The sequence below is a fragment of the Pleurodeles waltl genome, chromosome 1_1 (genome assembly GCF_031143425.1).
Source record: "Pleurodeles waltl isolate 20211129_DDA chromosome 1_1, aPleWal1.hap1.20221129, whole genome shotgun sequence".
NCBI lineage: Eukaryota > Metazoa > Chordata > Amphibia > Caudata > Salamandridae > Pleurodeles > Pleurodeles waltl.
In genome coordinates, this window is record NC_090436.1 from 831,719,885 (window position 1) to 831,742,535 (window position 22,651).

A 22,651-nucleotide genomic window follows, 5' to 3' on the forward strand; every position below is an offset into this window, starting at 1 on the left:
CAAATTTGGCCAAATGCATCACTTTGTAAATATGGAGCAAGCATAGCACCGCAGCTGCGTAAACAAAAATGATGCAACGATGGAGTAAGCTTCTTCTAAATAATCCTCAGAATTTGGCACCATCTAATTGCGTGGCCACATTAGCTACATCATGAAAGAGCAGTTCACATCTGTAAATTTGAATGCATTTGGTAACAAGAGCACAGTGCCCCAAAAAGTGTTGCTCCTAGGCATCAAGCACCAGCTTTCCTCCCCTTTTTACCACCCTCAGTGGGTTGGCAGTGGGCACCCCTTCCTGCATTATAGTGGCATATAAGCCATGGGCAAAGAAGCTTTATTTGTGCATATAAATAAAATAATGACCTTTAAACGCTTTGAAGAAACACATTTCTTAACTTAGTAGATGCACTGGGGTGAAGAGCTTTGACTTTTTAAACAGAGGAGCATCAGGGGTGACATAACAATACAGGCACATTGGGTGTCCAATGCCAGAGTACAGAAAGGGAAAGCATTTCTAGGTTCACATCTGACTGATGTCATGAAGGTCCCATATTTTATTCAATAAGTTTTTGAAAAAAGCTCGGTGCATCAGATACAAAATAGACATACCCATTGACAAAAATCGGGACGGAAGCAATTTAAAATACGAGAAGAAGAACTTGAATCATTTTCTACAAAGAGGAATCTCTTTTTGAATGGAAGGAAAGTAGGCTCCCATTCTTGCAGAAGAAATGTAGTCATAATTTAAAGCAGTAAGATGTGAAAGTAGCATTTAAAAAGCTGAAATAAACTTACTGAAAAAAGGTAGAAAAGCAGAAAATGGCTCGACCAGAGGATGAGGGCTTCTGATTGCCTGTTATGTGTGGCTTAACAGGAATGCAGAATGAAATGTGATGCATGAAGCTCTCTTTCTCAACTCCCTACTTCTCCTGAAGAGGCAGCCATCAAAGATTACACAGTATGTATCACAGTACCCCATTCTAATATGGATCCTGCTCGGTCTCTACAGATCACCTGTACTGTTGATTCCTGGGCATCATTTGATGTGATCCGGGATAGATTCTCATTATGTCAGGCATTTCAGCTTGAAGGCCGTTAAGCTTATGACCAATTAAGACATTATTGCACCTGGCTTCTACTACTGTACGAGATTACCCTTCACCATCAACAATAGCCTTTTCTTTCAAACTTTTGTGCTTGTACAAAGTTTTGCAGTTGCACCTGTACCAGCACCTACGTCATAGCGGGGGGAAGTGGAATTTAAAGGTAAACGGGTTGTGTACTTACTGTTATGGGGTACATTATAGAGTGGAGTCTTATTCTCCCGGTGATTTTACAGGTGCCTGAACAAGAAAATGAACTGGATGAATCAATTTCTAGTTGTCCATTGTTGTTTCCTTTAGTGTAAATAACCATCGCCGTCCTTACCTCTGTGGGGTGGGATTCATTTGATGAGGTGGATTGCATTAGTAAGGACCTTGTGCCTCAGAATGACTTCCATCAGTGGGGACTTATGTGCTGGAAATGACTATAGATGTTCTCTAAAAATCTCCCCCCACAATAACCTCCTTTCAATTTCAACCCTCTGCTGCTTACAGGCAGAGTGGGACATTTTGGGTCCGCATCCCTTTTCTTTCCTGATTGTAGTCCTCTGATCTTTGGGAGGCCACCGGTCAGCAAGCACGCCACACCAGTGACTAGTGAGCAATGAAGAGGAGTCACCACCTCTTGTGCTGCTCACTGTTTTTAAAGCTGTCTGAAAAAAAATCTGAAACTTCCAGTTAAGTTTTGTGGTGGTTGAATCCATCTGCTTCTCTTTTGCCGGGCCTTGAATTTTATGCAAGACTGTTTCATGTATGGATTTGCTCATCCTCTACGCCTTTTGAGATTTGATCCTACGTGACAACGTTTGTGGTTATATTCTCCGGACTGTTAGTAGAAGATAACCCAATAGGTGTATTGTAATTTAAGATTTCTTAGTACAAATCGGAACCAGAGGCTGCCTTCTAGTTGGCATTCTCTAGATTTTTCTTTCTCTTTTTCGCATTGGTTTTGGCGTGCCAATTTGGGTTAAAGAGTGGAGGTCAATGAGACTTTGCCTTGTCTTTCAAGAATTTCAAGGAAGGAAAAAGGATTACTTTGAGTAAAAAAAAAATTCAGAATGGGATTATTGGACCAATCATAAACATTGAAATGCCGGAGAAATCAGAGAAAATATAAAGACACAGTAGGTTTCTGACTATACTTTGCATTCTGCATTTCATCCAGCTGCAGTTTTACCTAAATTCATGCTCGTATCTGAACTTTTCAGATAAAACTGATCACGTTTGATCATTTCAATAGTTTAAATTGGAAACTATAAATATTCAAGCGAGCAGGCTCTGGCATTGAGGGGAGCTATGGGCACTACAGAGTGTTACAGCAAGTCAGCAATACGTCCATCATGTGCATGGTCACTGTGAAGTGCACGTTCCTACCTACTGTCGTCTTCTGCGCGAATTAAGCACCATCATCACCGCGAAGTGATAGAGTACAATTGGTCCCATTTGCATGGAAAACTAGACCCCAGAGGATGCTTTTGTGATAGGGTCTGTCTACAGTACCCCAGGAGAAAGACATGTTCATGGTATTGTCTGTACTAATTCATGGATGTAAATATGTAGACTGATGAGTATTGAAGAAAGTCCTTCTCTATCTGGCCTGGAAGTTATTCTGCATTTTCTTCCTTTTTCACTCAGTTTCAGTGCCCTCTAAACCCAAATATCTACCGAATGGCAGTTCTAGTGCTCCTTTTGTTACTGTTGGTTTGCCATAGGAATGAGAAAATGTGAAACTGGCCTCCTTGCTCTGTTTTGCCCACTCATAAAAAATATAAACATAGATATTAAACATGATTAAAAATCCACTCTAAGCAACAGTAGGAAAAGAGTTGGACTTTGAGGAAGGTATATTTACTATTCCCATTGCAGTATGAGCAAGAGTAAGGGAAGTGTTGGACTTCATAGGGGTTAGATTTACTATTCATACTCCAAGCAAAGACTTTCGATGAATTAGATTTACTTTTCCTTCTCTAATCTAAGCAACAGTAGGGAAAGCATTGGACTTCTGAAGGTTTTGATTTTCTATTCCTACTCCAGTCTAAGCAACATTGGAGAAAGCTTTGGACCACATAGGGGTCACAAATAATAAAGAAAATCCGAATAACTAAAGATATGTCAATAAGTAATAAAAAAGTACATTTTGGGACATAGAAAAATAAATACTGTTATGCAATAAAAATATGTAGAGAATAAAAACAAAACTTACAATAGCAGTCACCTACCTATTTAAAAAGCAATAAAAAAATTGTAAAATAAACATCAAATTATTTATTTTAAAATATTATTTAAAAACATTAAAAAGTCCACGCACAAATTTCAACACTTGCAAGTTAATTAATCAATTATTAAATAATAATAATAATTAAGATTAAAGAGTAACATTAAAATCATATATATTTATCAATTACACAATTACATAAAAAATAAATGTAATACATATTAAAACGTACAAATTGTCACACCCTATATCAATATCAAAAACAGCAAAGCAGAAACAAATGCATTCATAATAAACTTATACACATTAAAATACATATTAAGTAATATTTCAGAAATTAAACAGCAATATAAAATAGTAATTTACCTAATTAATATTCAATTTAATAGTGATATAAAATAAAAAATGAGTTAACAATAAATCAAAATCAATTTAAAATTTCTGGATATACCATTGCTCTACAAACCCAACCACCTGCTACTAAAATATAATTTATTTTTAATGACAAAAATTAAATATACATTCAAATTAGCAAGTTAAAATAAAAGATACTGTAACATGTAAATAATACACATTATTAAAAAGCAATTAAATAGTTAATTTATGCTAAAAATAGTGCCCATTAAATATAGACTATTTATATTTAAATTAGCATCCCTCCCTGTTCCCCTACAATCCCAACAACTTACTATTAAACTATAGCTTACTATTAAGAAAATGAAAACATAAATGTAAATTGAAAAATTAAAATAAAATATAAAGATAATAAATAAACAATTAGCCTAATTACAATGTATTCATTAATACATGTAACTAATTACCATTAAATATAATGTATTTACATGTTAATTAATTTACCATTCTATTTCCCTACAAACCCAAATAACCCACGAGGATACTATAAATTAATAATTAAATTAAAAAAATAATTAATATAATATTTACATTTATAAACTATACAGTAAAAAATACTAAAATGTATATATTAATTAAAACACAACTTAATATAAAAATAGTAGATTTTACAACTACTTTGAAAAAAGGTATTAAAATGTACTATATTCATGATAACAATATTATTTTCCAAAAAAATAAAATTCTTGCTTATGATATGCTGTACCACGATATGTTGGTATTAACAATATTTGTTTTACAATATTTATGTACCATGATATTTAAAACTCAATATATATTGTCCAAATACCTGTGCACACAAGAGAGTGAATACAATGGAAATAGTGTAAGCACTGGAGGCAACTGTGGTTGTGCATGATGAAAGTTCTATGGTGCATCATTTAAGGACATGTAATCTATGGAGTTCAAGTATTACTCAATGTTAGACAAGGTAAAGGTTGAGTGAACCTAAAGTGGGTAACAGAAGCATGTTTTAAAGTAGGTTGTGGCTTAAAGCCAAAGTCTGTTGCAAAAAATCTGTGAGAAAAGCCAAAGCTTCTGTTGACAATAGATTATCCACAAGTTTTATGCCTGAGAATGCGTCCATGTTAAATAATTGTGCATAGGCAAATTCTATGTAGTGAAGAGGTTGGTGAGGTGGGGATGTTTACTTCCACTACTTTTCTGAAGATTTTGAGGCATTGCAGAATGCTGAATAATGTAGAATGTAGGGATGATCCCCTTAGAGGCTTTTAGTTTACAATTGGCATTGTAAGTATGACTCAAAAGTTGTATAAAATTGTGCTCATCTCAGGAATGTGTGTAGTCTATTTTAACAACTTACGGAAAGTTGGGCTGGACAAAATGTGTCTTATCAGAGGCAAATATGTATATTACAAGTTCTTGACTTAAAATTGTGGTAATGTCATCTACTTAAGATGGTGATCCCTTTGATGTGAACTGAGTAAAAACTTTTTTTTTAGATTAGTCAATGTTTAAAAAGGGAATGACATTAGTAAAATGAAGGTAACATCCATCAAATGTAGGTGACTTAACAGACATGTTATGTATCCAGCATATGGTTAAAGGTTGTGTCCATTATCGCTTGATTCATGATTAAAAAGTTGGGGACAGGTGTAGCGTGTTGACTTTTTGAAGTCCACAAAAACTGAAGGGTGCTGTCATAATGGCTGAATTATGTTTTCAGTGATCTCATCAATTATGACATTTGTGATGCCACTAACCTACCGCACGGCGGCCAGCCAAGAGCCCCGAGTCCAATTAGGACTGCTGCAACATTTTCTTCCTTGCCGCAGCCAGCCAATCTGATCAGTTTGTACCTTTGTACCTGCCCCAATACTAACCGGTACTGAATGGACCAATGAAAGAAAAAGCTCCCTCAGCATCCCAAAAGAGCATATTTTCTTAATTTGTGGCTCCAGAATCTAGAAGGACCAATTGTACAGTAATATCTATTTTTTCTGAGCATTAACCCCTTCATGCCAAACTTGAGCTCCTCTTTAAGCTCTAATTTCTCAAAAATGGATAAACAGACTTACGCCAAATCACAAAAAGCATTTTTTTTAGTTAAGTGCTAATTTTTTGCCAAATGCGGTGTAATTCCTTTCTGCTGCTTTTTTCTGTAACACATAGCAAAGTTTTCTATTAGAATTAACATGGGAAACACACTTTACAGAGCCTCCCTTTTTCTATGTCCCTTCTTGATGGATCGGATTGGCGCAAAACTTTCAACCAAGGAGCCATAGCATATGAACTTTTTTGGAACGTTTTGTGCAGACTCATCAAACTGAGCCAAAGGGGTTATTGGATTATTAAACAAACAAAACAAAATGTCCTTCCTGTAGAAACATTGATGTACAATAACTACACAGTGAGCATCTGTCTGCCTGCCTTCCTATCTAGCAATCTATCTATCTATCTATCTATCTATCTATCTATCTATCTATCTATCTATCTATCTATGCGTGTTTGTGTGTATACATATATATTTCATGCAATGGAGCGCTGGGTGAAAACTGCAGTGCTGCATTGCATGACATTTAGAAAATAGTGCAGTCCCAGTCTTAGCAAGAGTCACATGTTAATGACATCATCAAAGGCACACATACTAAATCTAGGTGTTCTCCATTGATATCAGTGCCATGCTGTATTGCAAAAGTAAGCCAGCGGTGTCTACCCTAGGATTCCTTTTTGAGGTACAACCTCCATTATAAATTCCTACATATTGACAAGTACACAGATGTTTGACATGTAAGATGGGTGATTTGTTTTAATACATATATGTTACACCTTAGTATGTTAAGCAACATGCTGTGTAATAGCTATCAGCAAAACAAGGAGCTACCATCCAGGTGGGAGGGGAAAGGGAAGGGCTGGCCAGCCTTTCCATACATACAAGCAAGACCCCCTAGAACGCAAAGACAGAGACAATCAAAGGGGCTTCGAAGCAGGCCTTCACATACAGAAACTAGCATCTCACATCCAAGAGGGAGCAGTAGATAAAACACCAGTTTAAGTAGGGTATCCCTTGGTGGGGAGAAGATAGTAACTTAGCAGAATGGTAAACCAAGGTGTAGGTTTGGGAGGACACATGGCTAAGTTAGTCTGAATTACCTTTCCACCATCTTGGAAAACCCACAAAATGCAGCTTTCTCTGATAGTTTGTATTAGTAAGGGAACGCTGCAAAATAGAGAAGTGGGCAATGCAAGAACATTTTAGCAAAAGCCTTTGGGTCACCACCAGTAATTACTGGAGCATAAAGAAGGCCGTCCCCCACATAGATATAAAAATGCTGGCTGAAACAGAGAAGGAAAGAGAGCTCTTGCTTAAAGCAAGTCTCGTTTCCCCTGTATTAAGACAGTGGAGTGGTTAAGAATTATTCTCAGGGCATGACAGCCATCTTTGTGTACGCCACAAAAAAAGGAGATCCATTATTTATCCAAGAAAAGTCACTGCTGTTAATCTCTTCAGAAAACTGTGGTGGTAAATATGATCCAGAGGAGAAAGGGCACTAAACTATTTTAAGGAAAACCACCAAGACCAATTAGAACATGACTCCTGCCTATGGTTTTTAAGAAAGTAGCCCAGAAGAATGCTTCTCGATAGAATCTTTTGTCTGGCGCCCTAAAAGGGATTTGTGAATGTTTAGAACGTTCATACTATAAGAGAAAGACTTGCAGGCCTTCTTGCTACCAGTTCTCAAGATAACAACTTTTACTTCAGCAGCATCTTTTGAAACCCGTATGGATGGTTATTATAAGATACCATTTTTCCTTAAAGCACACCTAATTTGAAACTATTCTCTTTGGAAATTAATGTGTTCAGTGTTACAAACACTGTTGCCTTATAATAGCTTAATACTTAAAAAACATCATCACATCTCTGTTGTGCTGAAATTGAATTAACAGTGCTTTAAGTGTGGAAAACCTACAAATTTATTTTGAACTGTCATAAGTTTTGCATCATTTCATTATTATTTTTTCATTAACTAAAAGTTATTATATTTATTTAACTGTAATGTTGTATTAAGTTATTTCCTTTCCACATACATTGTCTCTGAGGGAAGCCAGCCTGCTATTGCCACGCTGTAAATGGGAGGCCCCAGATCCTTCTCAGAAAATCGCTTTCACTTTTGAGGCACTTTGGGTCTCTGTATAAAGCCATTTTGCCTGTGCAAATCCTGCAATTAACAAAATCACTGGTTGAGGGACCACAAAATGGCCTTTTGCTATGAATTAAAACTAATTTGCAATTCTGTAAAATATTACCAAATTGCAAACTGGGGTTAGAAACCCTTAACATATCGAAATTTGACAGGGCATGTTCCAGTCGCAAAACATTTGAATTTTACCAACACCTCAAAGGCGGTGGTACCAAATGAGAAGGGGACCCCTTGTAACCCTTTTCCCTTTGTGAATGCTAAAACAAAGTTTTTGGGGGAGCAGGGAGTGAGCCTGTAAACCGCTGCCAACTCTCTTACAAAGAAATAAAAACACTCTCTTTAAATGCAGCCCCATTTCCTGTCTTTCCTGCGATGAATCCAACCATGGAGAGTTGACATTTTCAACCTACCTCATGAATCTTGGTGAGGTAGGTAAGATCGTGACCCACTACCATTCAGAAATTTGTATACTGACCTATTACTTCACAGGTCGGTTTGCCAATGAATTACCATTTGCAAACAGGTGGTGCACAATTTGCAACACTTTTAAGAATACACATTTTGTAAATCCGGACCTAGGATTTTTGAAAATCTCAGGTGAAGTCTGAGAGTTCCCTTTTAATGCCGATGTTATTTATCCAGTGGCAAATCTGCTCACTACAGCCTTGAGTCCAAAGTACAGAGTTTAAAATTTCAACCATTGTTTCCGATGTGCCTCGCACTGGGATATGTTTACAGTAATCAGAGCAGCATTACTACGTATGACCAATCGTCTTATCTCAGGTGAGTGGTACAGCAAAAATTCACATACTAGGGATGATATATTGCCTGTGATCTTAAAACGTAATATTGACATAAACTGGGTCTAGGTGCCTATAACAGTCTAGTGGCTTGTACGTTTTGGCTCATCTGACAGATCAGTGCTTAAACTTAAATTCTCCTAAGCCTTCTCATATTCCAGTAAGGATAACTGGCCGCTCATCTCCACATACCTCTAGTGCAGGGTTCTGCAAAGTCGGTCCTGGAGAGCCAGATCCATGACAGATTTTTAGCATATCCACATTTAGAAAAATTTAGAATTCTGTAACATCTTGTTTCTAAATGTGGATATGCTAAAAATCTGGCATGGACCCGGCTCTCCAGGACCGACTTTGCAGAACCCCACTCTAGTGTATATATTTGCCTATGACATCCACTCTGCAGTTCAGCAAATTTCATGTTTATTCGGATGACTAAGGCATTAGGAGGAATGCATATTTAAAGAGAAAGAGTTTTATTTCAACAACGCGAAGTATGTTCAGAGTAGATGCAAGATTTATGGCTATAATTATAGTATTCTTGAGGCCAACATACATATACCAAAACAGAAGCACAGGTGTAGGCAATGTTGCTTAAAAAAATCATTTTCTTCTTAGGTATTTGGCATCTATGTTAAACCATCTGAAATGTAAGCACCCATTCTAGAGAATGATTATAACAGTTAACTCTATCTCATAAATGTTCTCTTGAAGTTTAAGAAATCGATCTGCTTACTGTACATTACTAGATAGCAAATATAAAATTATGTAAATTCGTGATAAAGTACAATGTAAAACAACCACAGAAATAGGCTACACAGATCTTACAGTCTGCCTTCATTTCCATAGCCATCTGTGCTATCTTGCTGTACTGTAAAGGGTTTTGATGAAAGTGACATTAAAGATGCATATATCTTGAAACAAGAAAAAAATCAATAACAAATTAAAATATTAAACGATACTTTAAGGATCTGAGTCAAGAGATAGTTCTCCACAAATATACAGTTGAGCGATCCAGCTCGGTGTGTATCCTCGTGTAAACCCAAAATGGCAATCAGTCTTTAATCCCTGTCCTTTCCCTTAAGTGCTTTCACTTTTTATATGTAAGTTCCACCGATGTCATTATTATGGATATCAAAATCCTTTAACCAGATCACTAATAAAGAAAAACAAAGTGACAAAATGGAAGTAATTTAATTTCAGTGCAATGTGACAAATCAGACTGCAAATTGGATTCTGTTTTCTTGTGACTCTCGATATTACAGCTCGATACACTTGCAACTTGTGCACAAACGGAAGATATGAAACCCTGTGTTTTTCACTGTTCAATTAGTTGTGCATCCAAATGATGAAGCTGTCTGCGAACAAATTATAAATCTTTGAAGTGATTGCATTTACGTAAATGCAAAGAACCTGCGATGAATAAGGACCTGCTGATCCATCCATTTCATTGAACAAAGCAACTAGGCGGATCATCACGGCCATTTTGCTTTTCAGACCTGTTCTTATATAGCCCTAGCTGGCACTGCAGAGGCAGTGATGAATAAAGGGATGATGAAGTGGGCGAGAAGGCACGGACATCAGGCCAGCCACCCTGGGTCCGCAGGCACTGTAGGATCTGCTGCCTTACACAGTTCTTAAAACTCTGACAAACTTCAACTTTTGTACCAACACCTCTTCTTGTCAAGATAGATGTCCAGTTAAAACTACTACTCCCTGGCACATGGCTTCTGCAGGAGGACCACCTTTAAGACTTTGCACCAGCGTGATCCGCAAACTATATATAACTTAAGTTATGTTCAGCACAGGAAGTCCACGAAGAAGAAATTGGCTTCATTGCATTGGAAGAATATCTGTATTAGAATGTTACTTGATTGCATAAATTATTTTTTCATTGTAGCCAACCTACCAAGCAAATTCTCCAGAAAGTGACTGCGGGAGGGCATCCATGCAAGACTTGTGCCAAGGATCAACCATGAAGGAGTTTGATGGGAAAAGCTTTCCAGCACATAACCAAAAATTACTTGCCTAACCAGGATTCTAATAGGTGAGTGTCCTGATTATTATTTTATATTCACTGAAAAGAAGCCACTTACTAACAATTCTATTTTCTTTAGTTTTACCTAAAGTCTTGCTCATCTATCTTCGGCATCCTTTAATAGGGCCATAATGACCTAATTTTGATTTTAGATTCCAATACCTTTAAACTTTTAAATGTATGATATCAGTAATTACATTGTTTTATTTACGACAATCTGAAATATATTGTTTTATGAACAGACACCTATGTACTTCGAACAAAATCCTTATGTTCAGTTTGCTACCAATAATGTAACGATCCCAGCGCTCATGGAAGATATTGAAAAACCATCCCATTCGCACAAGAACAGTAGCTCTACGTATCTCTGGCTTGAGCAGCCGGTACATTAACGAAATGCCACATAGCTGCATCAAGCAATTTAGACCTTGTTAGCACATTTCAGCCACATCAACCCAAAATTCAAGAAACAGTTTAAAAATGTTGCTAACAATTCTGGGATTTCAGCCCTGAAAATATCTGCAGATGTTGCTTACAGTCACTCGTAGGGCCAGATTTACTAAAGCTTTGTGTGAGCACTTGCTCAGCGTAAACAGGCATAAATGGCAGAGACAACAAACATTGGCATGCAAAAACTTTATTTGCGCCAACAGCTGGCCTTCACACAATGCCAAAACAACTTTGTACCAACCCCTGTTAATTAAGACAAAAAGTCGTGTCTGGGGTGGAAAAGTCCCAAAAACATTGAATTGAAAAGTCAAAACTTCTAAAAGTGACAAGATGTTCATTGTGCCAATTATTAATGCCAAATTAAACAAAAGGGTCAAGCTCATACAGATGCATGGAACCTATATGTTTTGCACAAAGCCATCTTACACATCTGAACCTTTTGTGGTAATATACAGACAGGAGTTTGCATAGAAGGGTGTGCCCCGAATACAAATCCTATGCTAGACAGAGGCAGCTTGCCTTTGTGCCATATCGCAAGGATGTGGACACTCAGAGCAGACATTTTTAGCACAAGTGCCACTAATAACATAATTCATCAATGCGAGACTAAACCTGGTGCTTCCTTATTTGTTCATCTTCATACAATGCAGACCTACAATTTTCCATATAGCACACACGTGGATGAATGATGGTAAGTTTTGGTCTCAATTTGCATGAGAAAGGATCCCTGGAAGAGACGTTTGGTGCTTCAATTTCTAGTGAAAGGGTTTTGGACAGACTAAATTGTTTTTCTGTGAGCTTTGAGTCAGATGTGCTAAACATTTTTGGGGTTGCAAACTCTGCAATTTGCCAACTCACATGGTTTGTGACTCCAAAATAGATTTTTGCTATCTAGACTAGACTCCTTTTGTGATTCAGAAAGCCCCCTCCAAATCACAAAGGTGGCTTAGAGCCTCATTTCAAATAGGAAGGGGAATAAAAGGGTAATCCATTCATAACTGCAAATCAAAATGAGATGTAGCAATGGTTCGTGACTGCAGATGTGGTCACAACCCATTGATAGGTTGCCAGTTGCTCAAAGAAGACAGTAACCCATTCCCTCAGTGGGAGATGACCCCTGTGGAATTGTGTGGCATGGTAAGGAGTGGGATTGTGCGACGTGGATTTATATGGCCTGGAGTTGAGTGGAGTGGAACTGTGTGGCCAGAGTGAAGTGGAATTGGGAAGAGTAGAGTAGAATAGAATACAATTGTGTGGCGTGGAGTCAAGTGGAATTATGTGATGTGGAATTGTGTGGCATGGAGTCGAGTGGTATTGTGTGACATGGATTTATGTGGCCTTGAATGGAGTGCAAATGTGCCTTGCAAATGTGTGGCATAAAGTTGAATGGAATTGTGTGGCTTGAAGTAGAGTGGAAATGTGTGGCATGGAGTGGAGTGAAATTGTGTCTCATGGAGTGTAGTGGCGTTGTGTGGTGTGGAGTACAGTGCAATGATATTGTGTGGCGTTGTGTGGAGTGGAGTGGCATTTTGTGGCATGGAAAGTTAAGTGAATTGCCACTGAATTTCCTATAGTACTTCAAAGCTTTGTACTATATGAATCCAATTATAATACAACATGTTACCAATTACCTTGACTTATGATCTATGTAAACATCTGATGCCTTTGTTTCTATGTAGGAACTTGTTAGTATGTAAAAGGGTTCTGGGAGTGCTGTTTGGTTTACAAATAAATGTGTTTTTGACCTGGAGGGGATGGTGGAAAAGGACGCAACATTTATCGTACATGTTGGGGATAAAGGAGATGGGAAGTGTAGCGGAGCTACAATTGTTAAAAACCTTTCCCAAGTAGGAGGAACAGACTTGTTAAGTACTCATTCATGATAGTAACAATCACCTTGTTGTGAGAATAGGTAAACAGAAAAGATTGTTGGAGTTTTAAACCAAAAATATTCCAGAGTTGAAAATCAGGGAGTTTTATGATGACTGTCTCAGACATTGGGATCAGGTGTAGGAGGGTAATAAGCAACACAGAGAAAGGGCGGTTGGGAGCGGGAAGAAGCACCACATACAAAGGGGGTGGGAGAAAAAGAAATAGCACCTGTTAGACTTTTCATCCTTGGCGTGGTCTCCCTTAACTTTTTGCCTCTGTTCCCCAGGTTGTTGATGTGTGCTGGACTCAGATTTGACTGTTTTTGTTACTCTGGGCACTTTACCGCTGCTAACCAGTGCTAAAGTGCAAGTGCTCCTTTTTAAAATGTGTACGTAATTGGTTCTCCATGATTGGCATATTTGTTTTACTGTTAAGTCCCTAGTAAAGTGCACTAGAGGTGCCCAGGGCCTGTAAATCAAATGTTACTAGTGGGCCTGCAGCACTGGTTGTGCCACCCACACAAGTAACCCTGTAATCATGTCTCAGACCTGCCACTGCAGTGTCTGTGTGTGTATTTTTACACTGTAAATTCGACTTGGCAAGTGTACCCACTTGCCAGGCATAAACCTTCCCTTTTCTTACATGTAAGGCACCCCTAAGGTAGGCCCTAGGTAGCCCCAAGGGCAGGGTGCAGTGTATGGAAAAGGTAGGACATATAGTAATGTGGTTTATATGTCCTGACAGTGAAATACTGCCAACTTCGTTTTTCACTGTTGCACGGCCTGTCTCTCTCATAGGATAATATGGGGGCTACCTTTAAATATGATTAAAGCGTAGATTCCCCTAGAGAGTAGATGGACGTGTGGAGTTTGGGGTCCCTGAACTCACAATTTAAAAATACATCTTTTATTAAAGTTGATTTTGAGATTGTGCGTTCGAAAATGCCACTTTTAGAAAGTGAGCATTTTCTTGCTTAAACCATTCTGTGACTCTGCCTTGTTTGTGGATTCCCTGTCTGGGTCAGTTTGACAGTTGGGTTGTTTTTCACCTCACACCAGACAGTGACACAAAGGGAGCTGGGGTGTAACCTGCATTTCCTGATTAGTCATCTCTGCTAGGAGGGAGGGGTGGAGTGGTCACTCTCATCTGAAAGGACTGTGCCTGCCTCTGACAATGCAGACTCCAACCCCCTGGTGTGTGTCTGAGGCCTTGCCTGGGCAAGGCAGGATTTCACAAGTAGGTGTGAGTCCCCTTTGAAGAAAGGTGACTTCAAAGACTAAAATGGGTATAAGAAGGGCACCCAAATCTACAGACTTTAGAAACACTTCTGGAACCAAGAGGAACCTCTGCCTGGAGAAGAGCTGATAGCTGAGGAAGAAGTGCTGCCCTGCCTGTGACTGTGCTTTGTGGAGCTTTCCTGCAGTGCTGCTTCTGCCAGAGTAAGAGGGCAAAGACTGGACTTTGTGTGCCTTCCATCTTGTGAAGAAATCTCCAAGGGCTTGAATTAGAGCTTGCCTCCTGTTGTTTGAAGTCTCAGGGACAGCAAAGACTTCTCTCTGCCAGCACCTGGAGTCTCTGGAGAGACTCCTGCTCTGACAAGTGGTGCCCTATCCAGTCCCTGGGCCATTGAAAGGAAAGCTGGTGGAAATCCAAGAAAATCGACTTCGGACGACTCCGGACCGATGCCGCTGCTGAATCCGGTAACGCCGCCTGCACCCGACGCCGTGACCTTCGCTGGAACGCGACGCTCTTCGCAGGCCCGACGCCGCAGCAGCCCCGCTGAAGTCCGTGACTCCGTGGAAATCGCCGCACCACGTCGTGACCGACGCCGCTCGAAGTGCGTGGATTCAACGTTTCGCACAGACGCCGCGATCCCCGACTTCGCGCATCGGCTTGTTTTCACTCTTCACCAAAGGTACTGTACTTATGGGTCTACACGACTCCGTGTCCGGCGCCGCTGGTGTCGGCTTGTTGGGAACGACTCCGTCACCACGCCGTGTTAACATCTCATCGAAGCATTTTTGTTTCTAAGCGCTATTTTTGAGTTTAATCTTTAATAATTCATAACTTGACTTGTGTGTGTCGGATTTTTGTCGTATTGGTCTTGCTTTGTTTAGATAAATATTTCCTATTTTTCTAAACCGGTGTTGTGTCATTTTGTAGTGTTTTCATTAAGTTACTGTGTGTGTTGGTACAAATACTTTAGACCTAGCGCTCATAAGTTAAGCCTACTGCTCTGCCAAGCTACCAAGGGGGTAAGCAGGGGTTAGCTGAGGGTGATTCTCTTTTACCCTGACTAGAGTGAGGGTCCTTGATTGAACAGGGGGTAACCTGACTGTCAACCAAAGACCCCATTTCTAACAACACCTCAGTCACAGCTCAAGCATCGGACGTACAATAATTAAGAAGAATCAATCTGTACTTGATCCATACTCCACAGACAGGAAGTGACACCTGGCTCAGGCTAGCCACTTAGGGCACAGCAAAGAAGAGTGACAATGATGCCAATGAATGGTAAACGATGGGCAGGTTTCAAGCCCTTTATAGAAAACAATATCCCTCACAGTGGACAGCTCATGTGTTGTTGGCCAGTGAGGCCTACTGAGCTTTAATTAATTCAAAACAAATACGGAACAAGCATGAAGACATGAGCCAAATGTATGGAGACCCCAGGAAAAAGTGAGATTAGCTGCATGAATTCAATATTTTACCAATTCCCTCACTCATTAATTTTATAATTTGCTTCCTCCATCACTCCTTTGCCTACCTTCCCCAACCATCCACTCACTCATTCTAGCTTTGTAATAAATAGAAGGATTAGGACAGACATTGCCTTCTTATACAACTGCACCTCTGCAAGACTGATTGCTAGGACATAATACCTGAAGGACTGAAAGATGTAGGTATGGGCAAGAATTAAACCAAAACCAGATGCATTTGGTGAGCATATGCTACACCAAGACAAATGTCTCAAGAGGATCAGTTGGCCTTAATTTTAGGAACAGCTTCTGTAGTTAGAGCCTCGGAGGGAAACACTCCTTCAAATCGAAGGCATTGGAACATAAAACTCCTGCATACCAGAGTTAAGCAACCACTTGCATAATAAGAAACTAAACAGTTCCAATGGAAACCATTAATATTATAGAACTTTAGTGGTTATTTTTCACAAATTCTACAGTTTCCACAACATGATCATCCAGTGTTATAGAACAAAACACCACAACAAACGTGTTGTGCTATGTGTTGATTTCTGTATGCATGTTCTTTCTCTTAGATTGTGCATCTTCTGGTGGTGTCCACGTCTCACCCCGAAAAACACCAAATGTAAGCAAATACAAACATTTTGACATTCACTGAAAATGAGTTCATAAGCCCTGTATGGGAGTAAGATGAATTATTTTCTCCGGGGCTTCAGTGCAAGGTGTGGAAAGCTGGATAACCGTGAGACCCTGCATTTTATTCATCCAGTGCATCTTAATTAGTTCGAATAAATTAGGTTATTGCACTTCTAATTTCGTTGCATAGCATGAGGGTAGCATCATGCACATGCTTGTGGTTCTATAATTACTCGATATGACACCTGTATATAGTTCCTGTTAATATCTAAGGGTGACAGAGATCATGCATGTGAAATGTTCTTGTTTGTCTCTTTAGTTCATATCTAACCTGCTTTTAGATGCGTACACACGGATTTTAGATTTGTTTTGTTGAACTATCTTCATTTTCACTCTACAAATCTTCCCATCCTTTCTATTTTAAGTCAGAGAGGGCCCTGGAGTCACACCTACCTCTCACAAGTATGGCGGAGACACATAAACATAATATAGGATTAGAACAGATTACTCCCATGCAATAAAATAATGGTGTGACCAGGGTCGCACTGGGGCAGAAAACAGGCCCGAGCACCAAAATAAAAGTGGCCCCATTGGTTAATTAGAAAGCTTAAAAAAGTGTCTCTGTTTCCAAACTGGGTCAGTTTTGACCTTGTACACACAGACTGTTAAGTGTTTTGCCAGCCATGGAAGACAACATGGATTTGAGCTCCGTACAGGCAATATTTGTTTTAACTTCTGGGAAGTCAATAGTAAAAACCGTCCCAGCAGACCATAAAACAGGCCCACAAACAGTCAAAAATGCCCACACACTGACCCATAAAGCACTGCCTGATTGTCTTATAGACCTGCCCGAATCTGAGCGTGATCATGGTTAGACGGACTATTGTATTTAGGCCCAGATTTAAGAAAAGTGGCACTACATCACATGTAGTGCCACTTTTCTTGCGGCCACTTGCGCATTCTTAATGCCACCATGTGTGTGCCGAATTTACCATATGGCACACCATAACGCGGGTTAGGGACAACAGCATCATAATTTTTGATGCTATATTTGTACTTTGCAGGATTAGTGTCAAAAATGTTGGCGCTAATCCTGCAAAGTACATAGAGGCCCATTATAAATAATGGTGTGCCTCCTTTTAATGCCTGCTTTGTGCAAGCATTAAAAATGCAGCTAAAAATGGAGCAGTTGAATCTATTAGATTCCACTGCGCTATTTTTGTGGGCATCCTAATGGGTGAACACCTCCTTTGCATACATGATGTGTGGCGCAGACATAATGTGGCACAAGGGTTTACAAAGTGGCGAAATGCAAGCATTGCGCCACTTTGTAAATACGGGGCTGCGTTTTTGCCACACTATTGCCACATGAGACAAAAAATGAAGCTAATGTGGCGATGGTTGGCGCTAGGCCCTTCATTCATTTGGGCTTTGTGTCTCTCAGGCCATAGTATGTAAAGGTTTTCAGGAAAACACGGTGTTGCACACATGGGATATACGTGTCATCACAGTTTCGAATCATCGACTTTGGTAAAACGCCTAATACATTTGACTCTGGCTGACTAAATTCATTTGGCTTCTTTAAGAGCGTGCAGACCATTTCCTGAAAGCATGTCATTAAATTAAGTTCTAAATGGTTTCGTAGTTAAAGATGTTTGCGGAAGTGAACGATCATTTGCCTGGTTTTCCTGATCGCCTCTTCCCTGTAATCACGTCTAGCATCTGAGTATATTTTCATAACTGCCACGGACCCACTGCTGCTGCTGCCAAGAGGCCTCCTCGTTACCACGTTTGAGCTTGGGCCCGCCGTCTATCCGCGGAAGCAGCTCACAAAGTCTTTGATTCTTAATTTGATCTTTGTGCTCAGGATCCTTCCAGTGGAAAATAGAAAAGGCAACATGCCTCACATCCGCACAGATCCAGCTCAGCCTCTGGCACCTATCCGTCTTTGACTCGAACACCATCTAAAATCAGACCTGTCCCCGAGTGAACCACTGAGAGGAGAAAAAGCCGCTTATCTTGGAGGGAACCTTACTAAATTCTCGATCAATTGCAGCTCTCCTGTATATTTTAAGCAATATTGACACATCAAATGTGCACAGTACAGGGAGTGCAGAATTATTAGGCAAGTTGTATTTTTGAGGATTAATTTTATTATTGAACAACAACCATGTTCTCAATGAACCCAAAAAACTCATTAATATCAAAGCTGAATATTTTTGGAAGTAGTTTTTAGTTTGTTTTTAGTTTTAGCTATGTTAGGGGGATATCTGTGTGTGCAGGTGACTATCACTGTGCATAATTATTAGGCAACTTAACAAAAAAAAATATATACCCATTTCAATTATTTATTATTACCAGTGAAACCAATATAACATCTCAACATTCACAAATATACATTTCTGACATTCAAAAACAAAACAAAAACAAATCAGTGACCAATATAGCCACCTTTCTTTGCAAGGACACTCAAAAGCCTGCCATCCATGGATTCTGTCAGTGTTTTGATCTGTTCACCATCAACATTGCGTGCAGCAGCAACCACAGCCTCCCAGACACTGTTCAGAGAGGTGTACTGTTTTCCCTCCTTGTAAATCTCACATTTGATGATGGACCACAGGTTCTCAATGGGGTTCAGATCAGGTGAACAAGGAGGCCATGTCATTAGATTTCCTTCTTTTATACCCTTTCTTGCCAGCCACGCTGTGGAGTACTTGGACGCGTGTGATGGAGCATTGTCCTGCATGAAAATCATGTTTTTCTTGAAGGATGCAGACTTCTTCCTGTACCACTGCTTGAAGAAGGTGTCTTCCAGGAACTGGCAGTAGGACTGGGAGTTGAGCTTGACTCCATCCTCAACCCGAAAAGGCCCCACAAGCTCATCTTTGATGATACCAGCCCAAACCAGTACTCCACCCCCACCTTGCTGGCGTCTGAGTCCGACTGGAGCTCTCTGCCCTTTACCAATCCAGCCACGGGCCCATCCATCTGGCCCATCAAGACTCACTCTCATTTCATCAGTCCATAAAACCTTAGAAAAATCAGTCTTGAGATATTTCTTGGCCCAGTCTTGACGTTTCAGCTTGTGTGTCTTGTTCAGTGGTGGTCGTCTTTCAGCCTTTCTTACCTTGGCCATGTCTCTGAGTATTGCACACCTTGTGCTTTTGGGCACTCCAGTGATGTTGCAGCTCTGAAATATGGCCAAACTGGTGGCAAGTGGCATCGTGGCAGCTGCACGCTTGACTTTTCTCAGTTCATGGGCAGTTATTTTGCGCCTTGGTTTTTCCACACGCTTCTTGCGACCCTGTTGACTATTTTGAATGAAACGCTTGATTGTTCGATGATCACGCTTCAGAAGCTTTGCAATTTTAAGAGTGCTGCATCCCTCTGCAAGATATCTCACTATTTTTGACTTTTCTGAGCCTGTCAAGTCCTTCTTTTGACCCATTTTGCCAAAGGAAAGGAAGTTGCCTAATAATTATGCACACCTGATATAGGGTGTTGATGTCATTAGACCACACCCCTTCTCATTACAGAGATGCACATCACCTAATATGCTTAATTGGTAGTAGGCTTTCGAGTCTATACAGCTTGGAGTAAGACAACATGCATAAAGAGGATGGTGTGGTCAAAATACTCATTTGCCTAATAATTCTGCACTCCCTGTATAACCTTACAGCACAGTCTCAAAGTTCTCTAAAAATCTCATGCCCCAGAAATATACTTTCCTTCATCAGTAGAGATATAACATGAAGTTATAACTGTCCTTAACTTAAGAAAGGGAAAGCTTATTGTGTGTGCCTTCAGACCGAGAACTACTACAAGCCTCAGGTGCATATTCTTTTAGTCCGATGACGCTTTCAGAACCTTCCTCATCTCAAATCACTTGCTGTTTTGATTCCTTTATAAAGAGATGTGAACTCTTGAAAGAAGTAAAGTAATGGTAACATTGAGACGAGCTGTGGCACAGTGGTATAGCTTTTTTTCCCTCTTTTTAACCCCTTCGCTGCCAGGCCTCTTCCCCCTCCTGTGCCGAGACTTTTTTTTGGCTATTTGGGGCAGTTCGCGCTTAGGCCCTCATCACTTTTTGTTCACATAAGCTACCCACGCCAAATTTGCGTCATTTTTTTCCAACATCCTAGGGATTCTAGAGGTACCCAGACTTTGTGGGTTCCGCTGAAGGAGACCAAGAAATTAGCCAAAATACAGTGAAAAGTTTGTTTTTTTCAAAAAAATTGGAAAAAAGGGCTGCAGAAGGCAGCTCGTGGTTTTTCCCCCAAAAATGGCATCAACAAAGGGTTTGTGGTGGCAAGATCACCAATTTCCCAGCTTTTAGGAACAGGCAGACTTGAACTGGAAAACCCAATTTTTCAATACAATTTTGACATTATACTGGGACATACCTGATTTTTACTATTTTTTGTGCTTTCAGCCTCCTTCCAGTTAGTGACCAAAATGGGAGAGAAACCAATGCTGGATCCCAGAAAGCTAAACATTTCTGAAAAGTAGACAAAATTCTGAATTCAGCAAGGGGTCATGTGTACATCCTACAAGTGTTTCCTACAGAAAATAACAGCTGAAATAAAAAAATATTGAAATTGAGGTGAAAAAAACAGCCATTTTTCTCCACGTTTTACTCTGTAACTTTTTCCTGCGATGTCAGAATTTTGAAATCAATATACCGTTACGTCAGCTGGACTCTTCTGGTTGCGGGGATATATAGGGCTTGTAAGTTCATCAAGAACTCTAGGTACCCAGAGACAATAAATGAGCTGCACCTTGCAATGGGTTTTTATTCTTTACTGGGTATACAGCAATTCATTTGCTGAAATATAAAAAGTGAAAAATAGGTATCAAGAAAACCTTTGTATTTCCAAAATGGAGAAGCAGTGGTTATTTGCACATCTCTGAATTCCAGGGTGCCCATACTAGCATGTGAATTACAGGGCATTTCTCAAATAGATGTCTTTTTTACACACTGCCTTACATTTGGAAGGAAAAAATGTAGAGAAAGACAAGGGGCAATAACACTTGTTTTGCTATTCTGTGTTCCCCCAAGTCTCCCCACGAAAGGAAATGGCCCAAAACACAACGTGGACACATCACATTTTTTCACAGAAAATAGAGGTGTTTTTTACAAAGTGCCTACCTCTGGATTTTGGCCTCTAGCTCAGCCGGCACCTGGGGAAACCTAGCAAACCAGCACATTTTTGAAAACTAGACACCTAGGGGAATCCAAGATGGGGTGACTTGTGGGGCTCTAACCAGGTTCTGTTACCCAGAATCCTTTGCAAACCTCAAAATTTGGCCAAAAAACACTTTTTCCTCTCATTTCGGTGACAGAAAGTTCTGGAATCTGAGAGGAGCCACAAATTTCCTTCCACCCAGCATTCCCCCAAGTCTCCCGATACAAATGGTACCTCACTTGTGTGGGTAGGCCTAGCGCCCACTAAAGGAAATGGCCCAAAACACAACGTGGACACATCACATTTTTTCACAGAAAACAGAGGTGTTTTTTTACAAAGTGCCTACCTGTGGATTTTGGCCTCTAGCTCAGCTGGCACCTGGGGAAACCTAGCAAACCAGCCCATTTTCGAAAACTAGACACCTAGGGGAATCCAAGATGGGGTGACTTGTGGGGCTCTGACCAGGTTCTGTTACCCAGACTCCTTTGCAAACCTCAAAATCTGACCAAAAAAACACTTTTTCCTCTCATTTCGGTGACAGAAAATTCTGGAATCTGAGAGGAGCCACAAATTTCCTTCCACCCAGCATTCCCCCAAGTCTCCTGATAAAAATGGTACCTCACTTGTGTGGGGAGGCCTAGCGCCCACAAAAGGAAATAGCCCAAAAAACAATGTGGACACATCACACTTTTTCACAGAAAACAGGGGTGTTTTTTACAAAGTTCCTACCTGTGGATTTTGGCCTCCAGCTCAGCTGGCACCTGGGGAAACCAAGCAAACCAGCACATTTTTGAAAACTAGACACCTAGGGAAATCCAAGATGGGGTGACTTGTGGGGCTCTGACCAGGTTCTGTTACCCAGAATCCTTTGCAAACCTCAAAATTTGGCCAAAAAACACTTTTTCCTCTCATTTCGGTGACAGAAAGTTCTGGAATCTGAGAGGAGCCACAAATTTCCTTCCACCCAGCATTCCCCCAAGTCTCCCGATACAAATGGTACCTCACTTGTGTGGGTAGGCCTAGCGCCCACTAAAGGAAATGGCCCAAAACACAACATGGACACATCACATTTTTTCAC